Raw genomic sequence first — 22,500 nt, 5'->3', positions numbered from 1 at the left:
ACACACACTATTGTACATACAGACACACATAGACGATTATAAACAAGCCGCTCTTTTGGTGAATACGGTAAGGCAATATTATCATGTCTTCAGCAGGTGCTAGTTAAATAAAACAAAAAAGCCCAGTATAATATTATCACTTGTCTTGAACCACAATAATATACAAAGCATCCATTTTTCACCACTTACGAGACAAGTATGAACTGATACTCAAGAAAAGATAGGATAGGAAAGCTTCAACAGATAACAAAATACTACGACATGTGCATTGGAAACGCGCAGAACAACGGAAAGCGTCTAGAGTGATGCCATTGATGGAGGATGCTTAAAACCTATCTTGGTAAAATCGGTAAAACATGACGTTGTCTTATAGTAAAATTATAGAAATTCCGCATGTGAGCGCTTATGTAAAGAGATTACGCGAATATAACCAATTTGCTTGGCAGATTAAATTCAAAAGAAATTGTATATGGAACTAGTTAACCGCCCGCCCTACTCTGGAAAAACACGCATTTCAAATGTGGTAAAAAAAAACTCGTCTTTCAAATATCGAGCGATTTAAATGACCCTCATCTTGCAAAAAAAAACAAAAAAAACAACAAACTAACGACGTCCCAGGTTTTGAGAGTTTTAGCCAAGATGAGGGTAATTTAAATAGTTAAAATAAACGTGTAATATTTTCTTTACTAAATAATGGCACATTACGTGCTTAGATACGCCGAATGAGCTGTCTTTCAAATATCAATCGATTTAAATGACCCGAATTTTGGAAAAAACTAACGACGTCCCAGGTTTTAATGTTTTTGCCAAGATGAGGGCCATTCAAATGGTTAAAATAAAAAGTGTAATATTTTCTTTTATAAATAATGGCACATTACGTGCTTAGATGCGCCGAATGGGCTGTTGACGAGGCAAGAGACAAAATACAAAAGCAAGTTATGCAAGACCCTAATGCGTCCATAACAGATGATAATCCAATTTCATCAACTTTAGCCATGGTGCTTTTAACTGAGAGGGGACATTAATGAGAAGCAACCCGAGCATAACAACTGCCCTAACTCTGACAAAACGCAATTTTTCTATTTTTGGCCACAGCTTTTATTTCAACCATCGATCTATTAGAATAACACATTTTAACAACTTGGACGTTTATACTGCTCAGAGCGACATACAAGGGGACACTAACCAACAGCAAAGGAGGACTAGAAAAGACGTCTGTTAGGCGATATTACATTTAGGCGATATTGCATCTTTTTTAGGGGGGGGGGGGGGGGCAGAGACAACGCTGTTAAGTAGTGCCGCGCTGAAGACCGGTCTGGACCGCGGTCCCACGGTCTTTTAGCTGTGAACCGAAGACCGGTCCCATAGGGGAAGACCGGCGGCGGTCCTCACTTCTTATCACCTTTCAACTAGTGCGGGGCGGTCCTTGCAAGGACCACGGTCCTACGGTCTCGCGCCATAGCCTACTACTTCCCCAGCGATTCGTTGCTTCGGTTGCCTATCTTCCACCAATCACCACCCATCCCACTTAATTAATCGCACCCACCCCCCTTTGCCATACACTAAACGACACAGACGACCATACAGGCAGACGACCACCAACCTCCACTCCGCAAACCGCCCTCTCGTGTGTGAGATGGGGGGAACAGGAGGCGCACGCCTTGGACGAAGTTTTGTCAAGATAAAAAAAACCCATCCCAAAACGAGCTTTTCAATAGTACAATATCCACTGAACGTGCTCAAAACGCTTTACAAAGGGTCCCTGACCAACAGCAACACGTAACATGTAGAACGAGATTGACGTCTTCTGTTAGGCGATTTTACAATTTTGATATAATAAATTATGAGATAGAAGCGAATTGAGGGGAAAGAGTGGTAGACAAACGGATGAACACGTAAATGATATGATGGTCACAAAAATGATTAACGTAAAGACAGCCAGATAAAAAACACACACAGATACACTGGACAGATAGACAGAAATGTAGATAGGTAACAGACACGACAGACAGACAGACAGACAGACAGAGACAGACAGACAGAGACAGACAGACAGACAGATGGATAAAAAAAGAAAAAGAACAAGTAAAAAATGTGTTTACTCCAAATAATGATTTATCAAAAATAACACACACACACACACACACACACACACACACACAAAGGAAACTAACCAATAACACACAAACTCCAAAAATTATGGGGAGAAAATTCCTGTGATATAAGAATAGTCCAAAAAAAAAAAATAATAAAATAACAAGATTCCAAAAGATTATTAGATTTTTGAAAACCAAACAAGTCCCCGACCGAAATTCCACCCGAGGGCTGTAAGATGAGTGGTAAGAGATTGATGATAAGGGAGGCGACAAGCTGGCTCTAAAAGGCTTGATAATACCATATTTGGATATGTCATCGCCGATCTTGTCTTCAAGCTAGTAAATAATAATAATAATAATAATATCACAACACACCATCACGATTCCACTCAGTGATTTTGGCTTTTATCGGGTTTTACAGGCCGTCCTGTTTCTTTGGCTTCTCGGTAATAATATATTCATCAAAATGAAAAGTGAAATATCATTTTTGTTTGGGGGGGGGGGGGGGGGGGGGGATAAAACTTTCATATATTATTATCTGTTTAAAGTTTATCTCTCTCAGACAAGATTTTGATTATATAGGACAGAGCTAGGGGTTAGAAAAACCAGCGTTATCTTAATGTACTTATAACTTAGAAGGTTTGCATTGTAAATTGTTTAATGAAACCCCTTAAAATATGAAAAAATAATGATACGGACATAAAAAAATGAAAAGAAAAAGGAAACACACCCCCCCCCCCCCCCCACACACATATATAAAAAAAAAATAAGGACACTCACATTTTATTTCGTAAATAGACTTTAGTATCTACAAAATAATATATGTATATATATATATATATATATATATATATATATATATATATTTATATATATAATATCTAATTAAAAATATTATATATATATATATTTATATAATATATGTTTGTGTTTGTGTGTGTGTGTGTGTGAGTGTGTTTATATATGTTGAGTGTGTATCCTAAAATACCCTGTATTGTGTCTAAGGTCCTTGTTTTCAATTTAGTCAGGTGTAGAACTTACACATTGTGAGAAAAAAGGGGAAAAAATAAGGAAAGAAAGAAAAAAAAATAAATAATTAAGAAAAATAAAAAGAAAACAGCCAGAATTCCAAGGTCTCCGCTGGGACTTGACCCGCGGCAATTTCATCCATTGACAAATGCTTGTACAAACTGCATAAAAATGTTACCACTTCAAATCCCATGGCATCTCATACTATAACAATTCATTTATCGCTCGTATTTTCCATTCATTCATCCGTCTATTCCTTCCCACCAGTGGATTTTTTCTACTTTAAATTTTCACCTTGTTTTCTTCTTCCTTGCTCCATCTAGTCAAAACGTATTAATTCTAGGTGAGTGGAACGCAAAGGCACAACTACACGCTTTAGTGGCCACGTCAAAAAAAAAAAAATAAAAAAAATTAAAGAATTACAATGCATACGAAAATAGAATAATAATAACATGAAGACCGGAAGAGGAAGTGGGAGAGGAAGAATCGTATGCTTGTTATATCCTATGCTTGTTATTACCAATATACCGTGGAAAACAAAACATAACAAACCAAAGTGGCATAATGAAAAACTATACATAATATTCAAGTGAAATTTGAGATACAACATGCGAATAAACCCTTCAAAGGTGGGATCCGATACTGCTCTATTATGAGATCACGTCTTACTACTTTATTTTATTTTTTTTCCACAGGAAAGTAAAAACAGCCATGCGACTCGGACTTCAATCGCGCTGACAAATTTGGGTGCAGGCTCTGATGGTGTAAGATAAAATATGAAAAAGGTGTGTATGAAACGGTGCCAGGCAAAGCAACAACAACAAAAAGTGAAATAAAAAATATTATATTATGATGGGGGGGGGGGGGGGGCGGGGGGGGGTGCAGTGTGGCTCAGCGGAACGTTCTTTGCTTCGTACCTGAAAGGTAACGAGTTCGATCACCCGTCGCTGCGCTGTGTGGCCCTTGAGCAAGTCACCTTGCCCTAGCTCAATTTGCGGCGCTGCACTGCGGCTGACGCTTGGGTTATTCCAGTCTTCCCTTGGAATAGACCCTTCAGACATCCCTATGGGATGAATATAGGGAATTTTTTTTATTAGCCCACCCCCACCCCCCTCGAAAAAAAAAATCACCGTGCCTCCACAGGGAATAAAAGCTCCAACTTCCTGATCACCTCTAGACAAAATCGGTAAGCGGAAGGTCTGAGATTTTATCCCCAATCGAGGTAGACTGGCTGATTTTGGGATGGATGATTTTTTTTCTTGAATTTCTTTCCCTTTCTCTTTGCCTCACACACCTTTAAAGATTTGTGTCTTCAATAGCGGTAACTGCTCTCTTGGTGAAAACGATTAGGTCTGCAGTTTTAACCACATGTAAAATATTCAAGATCGCTTGATGATAGCGAACTGACAATGCGTAAAATAAGGTAATGTTTAATAATGATATTGTTTTTGTTAAAGGCTTGCTGTAAAATTATAAGGCAAGCAAATCGGATCATTCGCATGACCACTCGTCCTGGGTAAAATTCCCATAACGTAGGCTTTCACACATGTATGTATTAGCGACTAAAAAATCATATTATGGAGAAAAAAAAATTAAAATTCGTGGGATTTTGTTTTAATCTCTCGTTTCCGGGTATGATTGCTGTAGCATTTTCTTGGATATCTCTCTCTCTCTCTCTCTCTCTCTCTCTCTCTCTCTCTCTCTCTCTCTCTCTCTCTTGTATTTTATTTTGTTTTACTTTTTTAAAAACAAAGGCGAAATCCGGTACATCATAATGCTTATTTAGGGGTGACCTAGAAGAAGGAGAGAAGTGAGGTAATTACAGGGGGTAATGAACAAGAGGAAGTGTTAAACGAAGATGTAACTAGAATCAATGAAAAACAGTGGCTGATGCAGAAAATTTGTTGACACTGAGGGGTCTCTCTGTCTCTCTCTCTCTCTCTCTCTCTCTCTCTCTCTCTCTTTCTCTCTCTCTCTCTTTCTCTTTCTTTCTTTAAAGGGTTTTACGGCGCTTGCAACACAATAAGGTCATATCAGTGCCAGTAAAAATGAAGAAAATTGGACAGTAAAAACATTCTAGATGTACAATGAAAAGGACTTGAGGAAAAAGTAAGACAAAGGGGAATGGTTCAAATTGGAAATAAATGTAGATTCCAAGAGCACACTATCAATGTAGTTTGTTTGAATCACCTAAAAGACTCATCCAGACACCAGCACAAGCTCCAACTAAGGGGAATACACCGAACTGTTTATAAATCAGAAGTAAAAAAAATAATAATAACAGTACATAACAAGAAGAAAAAAAATATAATCTCCCAAAACTATAACTATACATTCGACTGTTTCCCTCCCAACCAAGAACTCCGCCCAGGGTCAAGACAAAACTAAGTAATCTCATTCCAAGAAAAAGACAGAAAGCAATAGGAAAACAGATATAGGGGTATAGAAGACAGCAAGTACCTCCCTGTCGACTATGGGAGGTCGGGAACCCCACCCATTTAAAAAAGGGAAAGAGAAAATTGTGACCCATCGTTTCGAAATGGTATTATGCCGGGCTGAATCAGATGCTAAGTTGTCAAATTTAAAGTTACTAACGAAAGAGTGAAAATGGAGAGGCTTCGGATGGGAACAATAAAGACAATGGACGTTTTGGGTACAAACCCTTCGTCTGCACAACAATAAACAAATTAACGTGGAACGTGTTTTCCACGTTAATTAGTTTATTGTTGTGCTGACGAAGGGTTTGTACCCGAAACGTCCAATGTCAATAGTTGTTCCCAATCGAAGCCTCTCTATTTTCACTCTTTCGTTAGTATTTCACGATCCCAGGCTTCAGGCAGCCCCCGCCGTTCTCCAAATTTAAAGTTAAACCGAACGAAAATATGAAATCTTGGTGTTTAGCTTCCTATATATATATATATATATATATATATATATATATATATATATATATATATATATATATATATATATATTCATCATCCTCTATAAATATATAAAACAAACCCTAGTCTGACAATTATAATTACATATTCATTTTTTTTCTTCATTTAGCTTTAAAGAAGGCGTATTATTGATGGTATGCATTTAAGTAAAATACTCACAACATTAACCCGCCGGATATAACGTACCAACACACAAAACTGTGTGTAACCTTGAACGTTTATAGTTTGATTGATATAATTCAATGAGAAGTAAGTAATCAGCAAAGTGGCTGTCTAATAACCACAACAATGAACTGAGTGACGTCAACTGCTTTCCTTCTATAAAGAGTTCAGCAGTCACTGATTTTATGTCTGCACTCAAAGAGCTATTCTAATTTTAGATAGGAAAATATATAAGCATTTTCTGGATAGAATGATAAATATTTTAAAATGCCATTTTGTTATTAGAAAAACACGGATGCCAACAAAAATAAACAGGAAGTGTTGTAATGTAAAACAGTCCACAATTTAGTCATAATAAGTCATTATTATTCAAACGCACACTGGAAAAACCAATATTATAAAAAAATGGCCAGAAAACTCGTCCTTCAAATATCGATCGATTTAAATGACCCTCAACTTGGAAAAAAAAACTTCTCAAACCTGGGACTTCGCGAAGTTCCAGGTTTGAGAGTTTTTCGCCAAAATGAAGTTCATTTAAATCGATCGATATTTGAAGACGAATTTTCTGGCCAAATTTTGAAATGTGTTTTTCCAGAGTACGGCAGTATTGCAGGTGTTATTTTAAAATAAACACAGCATTTGGAGGTTCTCAATACAAGGCATGCAGAAAACTTCATCAGCACGTATAGATAATGGATGTAAACACACAATGGTAAAAATATGAAAGTGTCTTTTTGTGCACTGTAGGGCAGAGCGAAAAGTAAAATATTAAAAGACAAAAAAAAATAAAATAAATAAATAAATAAATAAAAATTAAATAAAACCTCAACAAAAACAAAAACAAAACACAAAACAATAATAATAATAATACCCCCCCCCCCCCACCACACTCATTCTAAAAAACGCAATTAATTGGAATCAATTCTAAGTCATTCTGATTACTGGACGACACCCGCCTTTTCCTTTTATCTAGTTTGTTTTTACACTGTATAGAAAGATAAAGGTGACCCCCCCCCCCCCAACTTATATCAAGTAATAAGAAAAATATTAGAAAAAAATTACTTTTAAGAAAACAGCTTTCCATCTGGGAATCGAACCTCTGACCTTAAAATATATTATTTAAAGCTATAGATTATAATATCGTGCCTGACCTCCTCCTCCCTAATTTTCAATTGAATAAATTTCACCATGGCAACACCATAATGCCATGCTTCTATTATAGATAGTATGCGCTTAGCTTAGAAGCTCACAACATTGCCATCCGGAAGTATGGCGGACCAACACACAAAACTCTGTGTAACCTTGAACTTTTATAGTCTGGTTAATACAATTTAGTGAGAACTACTCATAAACGTGGATGGCAAAAAACTATACCAAAGACCCGAGTGACGTCAACGTCATACTATCTATTCGTTAGTTAATTACTAGTTATTTAACATGGGCGACTTATTTGCCAGTTGAGCACGAAAGCAGGTTGCAATGAAAAAGTATAAGAAAAAGCAACAAATTTTATACTCATATTATACAACAAAAGAAAGATGATTTTTTAAAAAAAATAGAAAACAGCTTTCAGACTTAAAATGAAAAAAAAAAAGTATTGTTATCAGATACTTTTTACTATTAAAATATTATAAAAGTCCAGACTGAAAAAAAATACAAGTTATAAAAAATAAGGTGTCAGATAACTATTAAAATAATACAGATTTAGAAAGATAATAAGGGAAGGACATGTCCTTCACCTCGTCATAATAAATACTGCCATCCTCTGACAAAACAGATTTAAATAAAAAGCATTTTGGCCAGAAAACATTCAACTTATAATATATCGATTGATTAAAAAGTCAAACAAGTAAAAAATGTCCCCAAAAATCTCAAATCCAAAAATTCTATTAAAATGTTAGATTTAAAGCTTTTTGACAATTTTTTGTTTCTAAATTGGGGTTCATCCTAATTGATCAGATATACAATATAAAGTAAAACATTTATGGCCAAAATGATAAAAATGCCTTATTTACAATATAAGGTAAAATATTTATGGCCAAATTTTAAAAAATGTGTTATTTACAATATAAGGTAAATATTTATGGCCAAAATGATAAAAATGTCTTAAGTCAGAGTACGGTAGAAAAAAAATATGATGGCGTCATGGCGATTTTCTGAGACATGCTTCTTCATAACAAAATTGATTTATCATCATCGAGACAAAACTAATTGAAACAAAAGGCCATAAATAGGAATGGATAGAATGAGCTCGGGAATAAGACGTCAAAATCCAATTAAGAGGTGATGGGAAAGATAGGGGAATAAAGTTGGAATAAACCAGGATGAGGATTATTATTTTTAAATATCTTGGAACAAAATTAAAGTCGAGGTGAAAATGGATTTTATCATAATAATCCATCATTACCCAAAATGCATTTCGGAGGCGTATATTTTGGGGGAGGAGTTGAAACATGTCTGTTGTCAACAAAATAATTATTCTTTATGTTCATATCCACCCACACCCACACACCCACCCACCCACCTATACACACACACACACACACGCACACACACACATATATATATATATATATATATATGTGTGTATATATATATATATATATAATATACATACACACACACATACATACATACATACATACATACATACGTACGTACATACATACATACATACATACATACATACATACATACATACATACAAACGCATAACATATAAATAACACATAAAACGACTGGGTCTTAATTGTGGGTCTATGTTTGTAACAAGTGAGAAAAAACACGACTGAAAGTACGCACATTTTGTAGAGACAAATATTCTGATTTGGGGAGCAACGATAAAAAGAAAAAGGAAGACAATGTGAAAGGTGGAGGGACAGAGTAAAAACTCTGTTTCTGTGTATGTGTGTGTGTGTGTGTGTGTGTGTGTGTGTGTGTGAGAGAGAGAGAGAGAGAGAGAGAGGAAGGATAGCATGATGATGATGATAATGATGGTGATGGTGATCATCATTACTATTAACATCATGATTATTAGCATTTCTGCAATGCTTTTCAGAAAGAGATAGAGATTGAGGAGATATTTGAAATAGAGAAAGAAAAAAAAAGGAGAGAGAGAGAGATAGAGAGAGAGAGATAGATAGATAGATAGAGAGAGAGAGAGAGAGAGAGAGAGAGAGAGAGATCATTACGAAAGTTACGAGTGATGGTATAAACGAAACTGTTAAATTCTGATAGTTTATAAGAATAATTCAAACGATGTCATCGTTATCTAGATACTTCCACGAGAACGTTGAAATTTAGCACACAAACATAAAGGGGAAAGACGAGAAGCTTAATACCTAATAGACTACCTACATGCTAATTACATAGATTCTTGCGGGGTTGTCCAGAAAAATATTCGCGAAGAGTACAAAAAAAAAAAAAAAAAAAAAGGAAGAAAGAAAGAAAGAAAAAAAAAGAAAGAAAGAGAGAACGAAAGATAGAAAAAAAAAAGAAAGAAAGAGAGAAAGCATAGCCAAAATATTAATTATGTCCATGAAAGGCAACCACAAAACGGACACGGGTCTAGAACAGGTTGCTCCATTGAAAAACGTTCAAGTGAACGTGAGAGTGTAAAGAGAAAAAGGACAACGGTCCACGCTTTGGAAACACAACAATGACTGTGGAAAGCTGTAGACTCTCAATGGATCAATTATGGAGTATGGAAGGAAAGCTCACAAATTATTTCATTTTTATTATCATTTATTTTTTTCTAATGATTTTTGGTTTCGTGTCAGCAATTTAATTGGGCGTATATTCCTCGCCCAACCCCCGCCCCAGCCTGAACGGGTATTATTCATTTTGTCTTACTAAATAACTGCGATTGAAAATTATTTTTAAAAATTGATGCGGGCATAGTTGGTCGGCGTAAATAATCATTAAAATCCAATAAACGTGAAATTATATAAACATCCGTGAATATAAGCTTTGGTTTGTTTTGCTCTTCGGTTTTTTGATGAAATGATCCAGCATTGATATTGTTCTGTCGATTTTTGTTAATGGTCTGAATTCTAGGCTCGATATCTTTTTAAAAAAAAATATATTTTTCGATAAGCTTTCTTAAACTAAGCTTAGGCGCACGAAGGAGAACTTTTAAACAATAAATGAACAATGGCAATTAAAAAAACAAAACATACCAACAGAAAGCAAAAATCTAAAACCAAACAATCTGTCGGACTGGAGTCTTCCTTGGTTTTAGAAAAAAAATATCGCGGGGCAAATAAAGATCGCAAAGGTATCTAATAGGTACTTTCCTCCACATCTAAGATGTATTTCCGGCTACCCAAAGACTTCTCAAGAGGGGTGGGGGATGGGGGCAGGAAATAAAAACCTTGACTGCGCCTGGAATCGTTACCAGCCCCTTTTGCGTTCAAAGAAATTGCTTTATTACGATCAATTTAAACTATCAGGACTATTTTTTTTGTAAATTAAATTGGAGCTGAAATTCAAATTCATAAATTTCGTTGTTTTTTTTTTGGGTTTTTTTTTTAACAACTGTAAATTGCGCGTCACGAAAAGAAAGACAAGTAAGAAGATTATTGTTATGACTAATTTATGCAGGCAACCCAGACCAAGCTGTACACGTACAAGACAGAAATTGCTAAACCAATTTGCCCCAGTTGGGGCTAACTGTCAGCACAGGTAGTAAAACATATCTCCTGCGCACAAGATAAATGCCCATAAGTGGGAAAAGTGACAAAAAATGTCTCCTTCATCCCGTCTGGCTTACGACAGGTAATCATCTTCTTCAGGTAACTCGATACGAGAAAATGCCCGTCCGTCATAAAGGCTCGGATACATGATAATAACCTGTGCGCATAGCCTGGTGAATGAGTAAGCTAGAAAGAAGGAAGAAAAAAAAAGAGAGAGAGAGAGAGAGAGAGAGAGAGAGAGAGAGAGAAAGAAAGAGAGAGAGAGAGAGAGAGAAAGAGAGAGAGAAAGAAAGAGGGAGAGTGTGAGAGAGAGAGGAGAGAGAGATAGGAAAAGAAAGAGAGAGAGAGCGAGAGAAAGAGAGAGAGAGAAGGAGAGAGAGAGAGGAAGATAAAGAAAGAAAGAGATGGAGAGAGGGGAGAGAGAGAGAGAGAGAGAGAGAGAGAGAGAGAGAGAGAGGGGGGGGGAATATAGATATATGATATAGATAGATAGATAGATAGATAGATAGATAGATAGATAGATAGATAGATAGATATATAGATAGATAGATAGAGAGCGGAGATAGAAATAGATAAAGAAAGAAAGAGAGAACGAAAAACTAAATGGATAGATAGAGAAAAAGAGAAAGAGAAAGAGGGACGGAGAGTGAGAGAGAGAGAGAGTGAGAGAGAGAGAGAGAGAGAGAGAGAGAGAGAGAGAGAGAGAGGTGTAGGAGGGAATGAAGGAGTCTGGGAGGCAAACGTTATCTTTAAACCGTACACACAAAGGTAGCACAATGCAATGCTTCTCTTAATGATCCTCAGGTCTATGTCTAAGTTTTGCGAAGTGGTCTGCCGATGTATTTTTTTTATTGTGAGCACATTTCGCCAGGTGATTGATTATATTTATTTACTCATTTATTTATTCATATATCTAATATTCATTTTTTAAATATTTATTGACTTGACATTACTTATCTAATAAATATTTATTAATCTATTTAACAAATATCTATTTAATCCTATGTACATTTATCATTTTCAATATATTTATCTTGTTTAAGATATATCTAGTCATTTACTTTTGTGCTGATTCAATCAGCATAATGAATGAGATGAAATAATTTTATAGTTCAAAATAAATATGTAAATTGTATTCATGTCGTGTGTTTTCTAATTAGCCAAAATATAAATTAAAAGTCTGCAAAACAACCAAAAAAAAAAAAAACATGTTAAAATGAGAAGCATACAAATATATTCCGATAATCAACAGTTGTTGCTGTGGATGAAGAGATGGGTATGGTGAATTTGGCCTAAGTTGTGGTTTATGAAACGTCTTTGCATCAGGAGATTCTTTATTATTTCCCAAGAGAATCCGGTCTCAAAAAGATTTTATAATATTAAGTCCATGGTATTGACTGCATCATTTGGAGGAAGACTAGCTGAGTGTAGACAGGAGTTATTTATTGATGATATATTATTGATTAGTAAAATGATCACTATACAGTTAGGATTTTTTTAAAACAATGGAAGGTGTAATGATAAAGATCTATGATCCGAACGAGAAAGAGAGAGAGAGATAGAGAAACAGAGAGAGAGAGAGAGAGAGAGAGAGAGAGAGAGAGAGAGAGAGAGAGACAGACAGACAGAGAGAGAGAGAGAGGTGGGGGGGGGGGGAGAAGATAGATGGATTATAAATAGTTATAGAAATGTATAAATAGATTGATGTAGTAATATATATAGAGATAGATAGATAGATAGGTAGGTAAATAGCTAGACAGATAAAGATCAGAAAAGGTGTGTATAAAACAGTGTCTGCTCCTTTGTCACTCACAATAGATAGATAAATAGATAAATAGCTTGTTGGATAGATAGATAGATAGACAGATAGATAGATAGATAGATAGATAGATAGATAGATAGATAGATAGATAGATAGATAGATAGGTAGATAGATTGATAGACAGATATATATATATATAGGATATATATATATATGTAGATAGGAGAGAGGGATTTGCTGATATAAAAGATTGATTCCTTTCTTGTCGATGTAATAATCATTAGAATGTTATAAACATGTCTTTGGATTTTTGATAACAGGAACCTGACCATGGATTTGTTTGTTGGTTTGTATAAGTTTACTGTCACTTGCCAAGCATGTGGGTTATTTAAGCGAAGGCGATTGGGGGGGGGGGGGGGGGATTTAGCAGGGACAAAAAACAAACAGCGAAAGGGAGAGAGCGAGCGAGCGAGAGAGAGACATAGAGAGAGAGAGAGGGAGAGAGGGAAAGAGAGAGAGAGAGGGAGGGAGAGGGAGAGAGAGAGAAACCAAAAACAAAAGGAATGAGTTAATTCCAACAAAGCATCTCCAAATCATTATTACCTAACAGACTCATTCCAGCACTTCCACTTCCTCCATTTCCTCCTCCCTCTTCTTCAACCCAATCTTATCCGACCTGACACGGAGACAACAGATAAGGGCGTTATGAAAACATTTCATCTCCACTCAACAATACCCACTTTTAATTAAATTTGACAAAGTGCTCCTCTTACGTAGCCGCACAAGACTGACATTTCTCTAATCGCCTCCTAAGTATTTATTCACATAATATGCCGATGGCACTTGAGCGTTGCTTGAAACGGATCTATCGTGTTCTGGGCGACTCCACATTAATGCTTTTCATATAATTGCACTGACATATACAGTGATTTAAAAAAAAAAAAAAAAAAGCTCTTGTGTTCCTGGCAAATTCAATGCTTGGCCAAATCATATCATCAAAAGTATATATAACAAACCAAAAATAATTATAAATAAAACAATCATCATTTAAGTGGGTCTATTTTTTTTGTTAAAATCCGTATCACATAGTTATTTTCCCCCCAACCAACACAAGGTACCGACTTTTCAGGTAACTAGCATCAAAGCATCATGCATACCAATTACTCATTTTTACTCACCCGATAAAAAGGAAGAATATCTTATTAAGAAGGCAAGTAGTGAGAACGGTTTTAGAATAAACAAAACGATAATTAAACAATAATGAAGAGTGTGTTACACATTACAGTAAAATTACTTGAGCTTTTAAAAAAAATAAATACATATAGCGCAATATCCACTAAACCTGCTCAAAGCGCTTTACAAAGGGTCTTTGACCAACAGCAACACGTAACAACTAGAATAACGAGACATGACGCCAGTTAGGCGATATTACATTTTTTTTCCCGAAAGAGACAACGCTGTTGACGGCCAGGTACTCATTTTACATCTGAGTACGGTGAGAGAATGTGAGTAAAGAGTCTTTTCCAAGGACTCAACTATGCGCCGAGCGAGGCTCGAACCCAGGACCTTCCAATCCGAAAGCGAGTGTCATACCACAAGACCACATAGCCGCAAATTATATACTCTCTTTTAAATATTAGTATTATGTGCATTAATAAAACGCATTCTCATGGTTTTACCATGCTGAATGCGCTCGTGGTCGTCGTTTGACAACATAGTGGTCATCGCCATCCAGCCTCGTCACAGCCAACGTATATTATGGTCATCACCTTTTGAATTAATATGGACAATAAAAAACAATAGAGAGCCTGCGATGTAAATTAACCCTTTCAATTTCCCATTTTAAAAAAATTCAAAATCCAGTGATCTTGATTCCAATTTTTAAGATTGACTTAAATTGACTTTAGTCCAACAGGATTTGGCATTCCTAGTGCAAAGAAAATATTGGGTTTAGCCTTGGTTTCACAGCAATGCAATTAACGATTCCCTAATTTACTATTATCTCTCGGTCAAAATGCTAAACAGATGCCATTAAAACGTGTCCTGCCTGCCCCGTGAGTATAATATAATGTGGATTCTATAAATTTAAGGCCTCTTCTAATCCTATGGCAGGATCTTACGGGGTTTGCAGCTAATCTGTCATTTCACGAGGATTTGCGAAATGAGAAAATTGGCTGAAGAATTAAACTACAAAGCAGTCGAAAATGAGACAAAATTATGGTTGCCGTGACCCAGGGCCAGGGGATTAAGTACTTTGAAATATCTTGTTTTAACGATCCCAAAATGAGCGAGTTTGAGCTAGGATTAATTAAATATGTAACGAGATTTGTTGTTTTTTTAAAAGAAAGACAAACCATGACTTTAAAAGGAATCAACAAAAAGAAAAGAAAAAAAAGAAAAGAAAAGAAAAAAGAACGACTTCACAAAAAAAAATAAATAAAAATAAAATTAAAAAAATAATAATAAAAAAGAGAAGGACAATAAGTAACAACAAACAAACAACTCTGTCGCACTCTTGACAAAACATGTTTGCGGTTTGGGAGTTTTTGGGCACATTGAGGGCCGTTTTAATCGACCAATATAATCTGGTGTAACAGTTTTCTGTCATTTAAAAAAAAATGCGTTCTGTCACAGTACTGCAGACTGCTTTTTAGTCACAATTTTGGGCATTTGGCACCAAATTTGAATCACATTTCGAATTCATCCTTAATATCAATGTGACTCCTAGTGAAAACCTTTCTATTTGCGACTATGTATTAATCTGTGCATTAGGAATATTAATATAATTTTATCTGTTAAATCGCCGTTTTATAATGGGAGTTGCAAGTTGTAAATCAATGCCCTGAACATAATAAAGTGACAGATATTTTAAATTGATTCTCTCCAATTAAACCACAAAACAGTAATTCATTTCAAAATCTTTGAAATGCCCGAGATTTCAGCAACAATGTGGTTTAAGAAAAACCTGAAATAGAGATTGAAAATTATAATCATGTCTTCATTCAGACACCATGAGGGTAGGGTTTTAATGACCAAACTCACAAAAGCTTTAACAAATTAATTTAACAACAGAACTTCTACAAAAGACAACCAATCACCAACTTTTGGTCAATAATCAACGAGGTTGTGTCAATGGAATTAAAACAATTATTGATACGTCAATCATTAAATGTTGTAATCAATCAAGCACATTGAATAAATATTATATTCTAGATTCAAATAATGTCATATCCTTTAACGACTATTAATAGATTTGGGATGTCTTTTTATTAGCACAGACAATCGATAATCACTTAATCGACATTTTCGCGCGTGGAATAATTCACTTATTACATTGTCTTCCTGAAATATTATTGTACATAATTATTTTATATTTTGGTTTTCATTTCTATGCACGTATAGCAAGGCAACGATTAATGAAAACAATAGAGCTAATCAAAAAGCCCGACCATCCGCGACATTACTTAATTAAGTAATTTATTTAGTCCAATGTCCCATCAAAATAGACTATGGAAAAGAGAGAAGAAAGAAAAAAAAAAAGAATGAAACGCGTGAGTTGAGGAGTTTTGGTGCGAAAGATAAAAGTCTGGAATTGGGATTGGTAGTTCGTTGACAAAATCGTCTTGACACTCGTCAAGCAGTCCCAGGATTAAGAGTTTTGACAAGCCAGGGTCATTCTAATCGATCGATATTTAAAAGACTAGTTTTTAAGCCATAATTGTTTAAAATGTGGGGTGTTTTTTTTTTTCCGGAGTACAGCAGCAGTGTCGAAACAACTTTTTATTTTCTATTCTGACCAAAAAACGTTGAAATGACATTGTAAAAAATAGCTAAAGGTTACCACCAAATTGAAACTCTGGCAATATAAGACTTTTTGAAATGTCGATGATCATCTTGTCTACAGATAAATGATTTTAATACTTATCTGGCCACAAAATGAATTTAAGATATTGTAACGTACCGTTTTACGGTAGAGTATGTATTATCGATTAAATCATTAAAAGATCGATGGAATGGACGCGTGTCGTAGAAAGAGAAAATCCAATAATATTAATTGACCTCCGAGGAGCCTGCTTATTGATTAGCCATAGAAAGACGTTGACTGGTGCACTCAATGATGCACCGGGGGGCTGGTGTCGCCGACCAATCCCATTGATTCTTTATAGGTTAAATGTCGATTGCATTGTTCATCTCATTAGCCTTATGGCATCTTTCATATTGCTCTGGAGAAAGCTGATAAAAGAAAAAGACAAATGAGTATGATCAGCTCCGATACTTCCATTTATACATACATAAACCCACACATACACCCACCCACCCACACACACACACACACACCCACCCACCCACCCACACACACACACACACACACACAATATATCTATTAATATATATATTATATATATATATATATAAATGTGTGTGTGTGTTTATATGTTTATATATATATATATATATATATATATATATATATATATATATATATATATATATATATATATATATAATATATAGAGAGAGAGAGAGAGAGAGAGAGAGAGAGATTTTCGAACCATCTCAAGAGTTTTGAAGAAAGGTCAGACAATTTTACAATACTCGAAATGAAATAAAAGACTTTAAAAATATTGGCCAGAAAACTCGCCTTTGAAATATCGATCGATAAAATAACCTCCGTCATTTCAAAAAATTATCAAACCTGGGACTTCAAGCCTGTCAAAAATTCCCAACCTTGGAATCTCAGGTTTGAAAATATTGAAAAAGGTGAGGGTCATTTTAACTGATCGATATTTGAAGGACGATTTTTCTGGCTAATGTTTCTGTGTGTTGTTGTTTTTAATGTACAGCAAAATACATTGAATAAAATCTATATTTAACAACTAATTATAAACTTTGCATTGAAAATAAAAAGCGATTGGACTGCCATTATAACAGACTACTCAATTCTTGAACGTACACGTCAGACAGAGTATTTTGGTATACGAAAAAAAAAAAATGGTGATTGACTCAGCAGTGATTGGACAACTGGATCTGTTCAACTGGAAAATTCTTTGCAATAGAATAACTTCCAATCAAAAGGGTAGCAAGCAATTGCTATTGTCCGTTTCACGCTATAGAAACCTGAATAAACTCCGGTTCCTCGTGCCTAATAGGTCTGAAATACTACCCTTACCTATTTTTTTTTTTTATATACAAAAAAAAAAAAAAGAAAAAGAAAAAAAAAAAAGGCGGAACTCTGAAACTTACGGTTGATGAAAATACCAAGCTTTGGAGAGAGACGATAATGATTCCGTGACATGCCGATGAGATAATGACAGTTATAAAAACTCGAATTATCTTTACTACGCCCGGGGACTCATTAGGAGAAGAGTTGACGACGTAATGAGCTTTTACTGCCAAATCTCATATTGATACTCCATAGCTTTCATAACTTATTTTTTTCGTTTATAATATATCATTCTTGGCATTTTCCCTCGTAAATTCCTAATAAGATAAAATTGGTATCTACACTTTATCGCTTGCAAGACAGAAATAGGCTTTCATTCTCATAACAGTAATTGTTATCCTTTTATTTCTCCTTCTCGAGTATGTTGTAAATAGCATTCTTTAACCAGTTAACTTTTGTGTTCTGGGAAAGACACGTATTTTTTAAAAAGTTGACCAGAAAAATCGTTCTTCAAATATCGATCGATTTAAATTCCCAGCATCTTGGCCAGAAACTCCCAAACCTGGGACTATATGTCGTCCTATATCGATCGATCTAAACGACCCCCCCAAAAATAACCCTCTAAAACCTGGGACTTCAACCCTCGTGTTAGTAAAAACTCTCAAACCTGGGATTTCGTAAAGTCCCAGTTTTGAGATTTAAAATTATTTTTTTGTTTGTTGCCAAGATGAGGGCCACTTAAATCGATCGATATTAATTTGAAGGAAGAGTTTTCTGGCCAAATTTTAAAATACGAATGTATGTCCTCAGTACGGCAGTTTACTGATTAAGAATCGTATGAATGACACGTCATGTATTTCTGAGCATGTCATGATGGATTGTGTCAGAAAAGATTACGTCACAAAAAAAATACCAAAAATGGAAGAGGTAATCAGGTTTAATATTTCACATTAACATTTTAAGACGTGTCATAATTGTCCATCTTAATATATTACAGACATCGTTTAAAACATTAAAGTGTCAGATCGCTCAATCGGAAACTTTTAATCAAAGAGAGAGAGAGAGAGAGAGAGAGAGAGAGAGAGAGAGAGAGAGAGAGAGAGAGAGAGAGAGAGAGAGAGAGATAGGGGTGGGGGGGGGGGTGGGAGGGAGAGAAGAGGTACAAAACATACTGTCTGTGTATTAAGGCTGTGATTTAAGGCGGTTTCATAACATTTCAACAGAATAAGACATCATCTAAAAAAAACATTTCAAGAATTTTCGCGAGTTCCAAATTTGAGAGCTTTTGTCAAGATTAGGGTTGTTTCAATCGATCACTATTTGTAGGACGAGTTTTCTAGCCAAAGTTTCAAATCAAAGTTGTTTTTTTTTTTTCAAGTAGGGCAATTAAGTGATTGAGCGACTGGTATATTCCATAGACGAGCATGGATTCGTAATACCGCTGTAATCGAATGTTGATACATGAAATCGATAAAGGGATAGCGATCGAATCTTGCCCAGCATTATAATACGAATTTTGTTTGCTAGTATTACACAACGTTAGCAAATAATTTCAATTTTTTTTTCCGACTGTAATTAAATAATTGGACAGGACTGATTATAAGAAGAGAGAGAGAGAGAGAGAGAGAGAGAGAGAGAGAGAGAGAGAGAGAGAGAGAGAGAGAGAGAGAGAGAGGGAAGGGCGGGGGGAGGGGGTGTGCCATTTCTATCATTTAACCGTACATAATTGAAAACCAATGGAGGGTTAACATTAGACATGTGAACTTTGCTTTCCTATAGAAATCCAAACATTGTTTACCAAAGATGTAAAAGAATATTGAGGAAATTGCATAAATCGAGAGGAAGAGTTTGTAGCAGTAATCCTTGTATTGCGGCAAAGTGTTAAACAGGTCATAGCAATTGCTTACTAGCTTTTGGAAAATATGCAGGTCTATTGCAAAGTACTTTCAGCCATATCTGAATGACTCAACAACCCAATCGCCGTTAGATGGTCGACGAGATTAATAAAAAAAAACACCAATAAATAACTAATTAAATAAATATAAATAATAAATAATCAAATAAATGAATGAAAAAAAGCATAAATAAATGAATAAATAAGTAAATAAATAAACATCTGACAAAAACGGGATCGAATCTGGTCCTTTTGGCTTGGGAGACGAGTGTTCTTCAATCTAAACTAAACAATCCGGACCTCAGATAGAGAGGAGTGGCTCAATAATATTATGTCGGGTTGATGATGAACAACAGAGGGACAAGGATAAATAAGTGTAACATGCCTGTCTCCTGGGTAAGCCTTGGGGTGCCACAGTGTAATTGGACTCAGAGGAGGCCACACGTCAATCGGATGGGGGACATCGGAAGTGTTTGAAGGGGGGGGGGGGGGGGGGGGGGGGGGGGGAAGGATACTAGGTGTGGTTTGGAAGGGGAGTGGGGAACTCAATAAAACTGAAGCGGCGGTGAGAAATACATATATTATATATATATATATATATATATATATATATATATATATATATATATATATATATATATATATATATATATATATATATATATTTAAAATCAGCTTTACTCCAAAGAGTTTATTTTTACCACACCCCCCCCCCCCCCCCCCCCCAATCCCAAATGTCCATGTTAATTCGAAAGGATGAAGCATTATAAATGAAAACAATTTTCGATATTGACAGCCCAAAACACTGGTAAACCTTTTATTTTGACAGTCGATGAAATGTACGTATTTACGAATACCAGTTTTAAAAAAAAAAAACAAAAAAAAAACAAGGTCATTCATTCACTTAAAGAAGGTTTTATTTCCAATTTTTTCCTTTACTCAAAAGACTGTCAATAAGTAAGAATGTGTAATGGAATCTGGAAACTAATCCTTAATGTACGAGGAGCGCAGGCAGTTCGCTGAATAGAAAAAAAGAAACAAAATAGAAACAAACAAAAAAACAAAAACAAAAAACAAACAAAAAACAAACAAACAAATTTTTTTTTAAAAACAAGAAAAAAACAAAAACAAACACAAAACAAAAAACAAACACAAACACAAAACAAAAACAAAAAAAAACAAAACAAAAACCAAAAACCAAAAAAAAAAACGACAACAACAACAACAAACAGTCATTCATTTTGGTATAATTTTATTTTTATTTTATTATTTTTCTTTTCTCAGATGACTCTGTCCACTAGCAGTGATCGAGATTTATTGGAGACATATAAGTAAAATTAAATTTATTAATTATTTTTTTTTTTTTGTTTATTCACGCACTCGCGACCATCACCAAATGAGCTGAAAGCCGTAAAATTGATTAACTCCCTTTTGAAAAAACAACAACAAATTTTTTTTTAAAATGACATTTATAACTTATCTATTGATCGAAGCATTGCTACAAATCGTAGCCAGGCCAGATATGACACAGATTAAGAAGCAGCTGCTGGAGAAAGGTGGAAAGTCACTTAATTTTACGTCATCCAGTATACTATCTGATGAGCAGGATATGTGGGGTTAACAAAACGTCACTTTTACACATTTCTTTGTTATAGATTAGATTTCGATCCAATGATAATAAAGCAATTGTTATTATCCGCTTCAGGCTACAGAAACTCTACAGACTACTCATCATAATGATTATCACTTTTTTTTTGGTATTTAATTCCAAAGGCTTGGCGTCGTTTTACCACAAAAGTAGATGTCAGACAGGACTATTATTGTCATCATATGTCAGTCATTTTAAAAATCAGAATAATTTCTCTAAAACGGCTGACTATATAGAAATAAATACTAATAAATAACTAAATAAATAAATTTCAAAAATAATTTTTAAAAAATAATAAATTCTCCAAAATATATCCTTTAAAAAATATTTCCTGACAATATTTACGACCATGACGACATACATCCTTATCCTTTTATTTTCGAAAATTGTTGTGTTATGATTTGCTTGGCAATGTGTTGCCAAAAGAAAAATATGTTTACAGATTGTCACGTCCAAAAGGTTCCGAAGCTCCATCTCTGGACTTCAGTCAAAACACTACAAAAGTCGATTGAGAATACGCTTTTAAAAATAAAATTTACAAATTTAAAAAATATGGAAAAAAAAAATAAATGAGGATAATGGCAAAGAACGATTATAACGACAGGCAACATAAGAGATGGGTGAACAAAGAAGACAAGAGTGCGCAGGCGGGGTTTGAGGGGTTGAGATAGGCAGAGTGAGTGAATGAAGAGTCAAAGACAGGAAACAGAAAGCGGAAGGACACGTCAATTTGACGCAGTGATTTGGGAAGGAGGCACCAGCAGTGATTGGGGGATAAGAGGACGGGTGCAAGAATCGCAGACCGGAATACACGCTCGAGACGACGTCCAAAGGTTTCTCTCTTCTTTTTTCCCCCCTCCGTTTTCTTTTTTAACTTTGTAGGTTTTTACATGGTTTCACGTCTCAACAGTAAAGACGAAATCTAATTCGAACATGAAAGAAAAACGAGGGGTTACTGGATGTCTAAACGTTGAATAATTGTTTTTCAAGGGAGGATATCACGAAGTTTTTACAAGTTTTTAGGTCTTCTTTTAGTTCGTAAAATGGAATTTTCGCTTATGAAATACTTTAGAGCATAATTTTTAATTATTTTTTTTAAAGAAAAA

At 35.1% G+C, this 22,500-nt stretch overlaps 1 protein-coding gene across 15 annotated transcripts in view; it reads right to left on the bottom strand.

Moving 5' to 3' along the window:
* The window catches only part of LOC144962955 (adhesion G protein-coupled receptor L1-like), a 260,806-nt gene that overhangs the window by 166,066 nt on the left and 72,240 nt on the right, over nucleotides 1-22,500 (bottom strand). The gene's annotated exons all lie outside the window — the stretch shown is intronic.

The sequence above is a fragment of the Berghia stephanieae genome, chromosome 1 (assembly GCF_034508935.2).
Source record: "Berghia stephanieae isolate SIO BIC M18660-M18661 chromosome 1, UCSD_Bste_1.3, whole genome shotgun sequence".
In the NCBI taxonomy this organism is placed as follows: Eukaryota; Metazoa; Mollusca; class Gastropoda; order Nudibranchia; family Aeolidiidae; genus Berghia; species Berghia stephanieae.
This window is presented reverse-complemented; position numbering and strand designations above follow the sequence as displayed.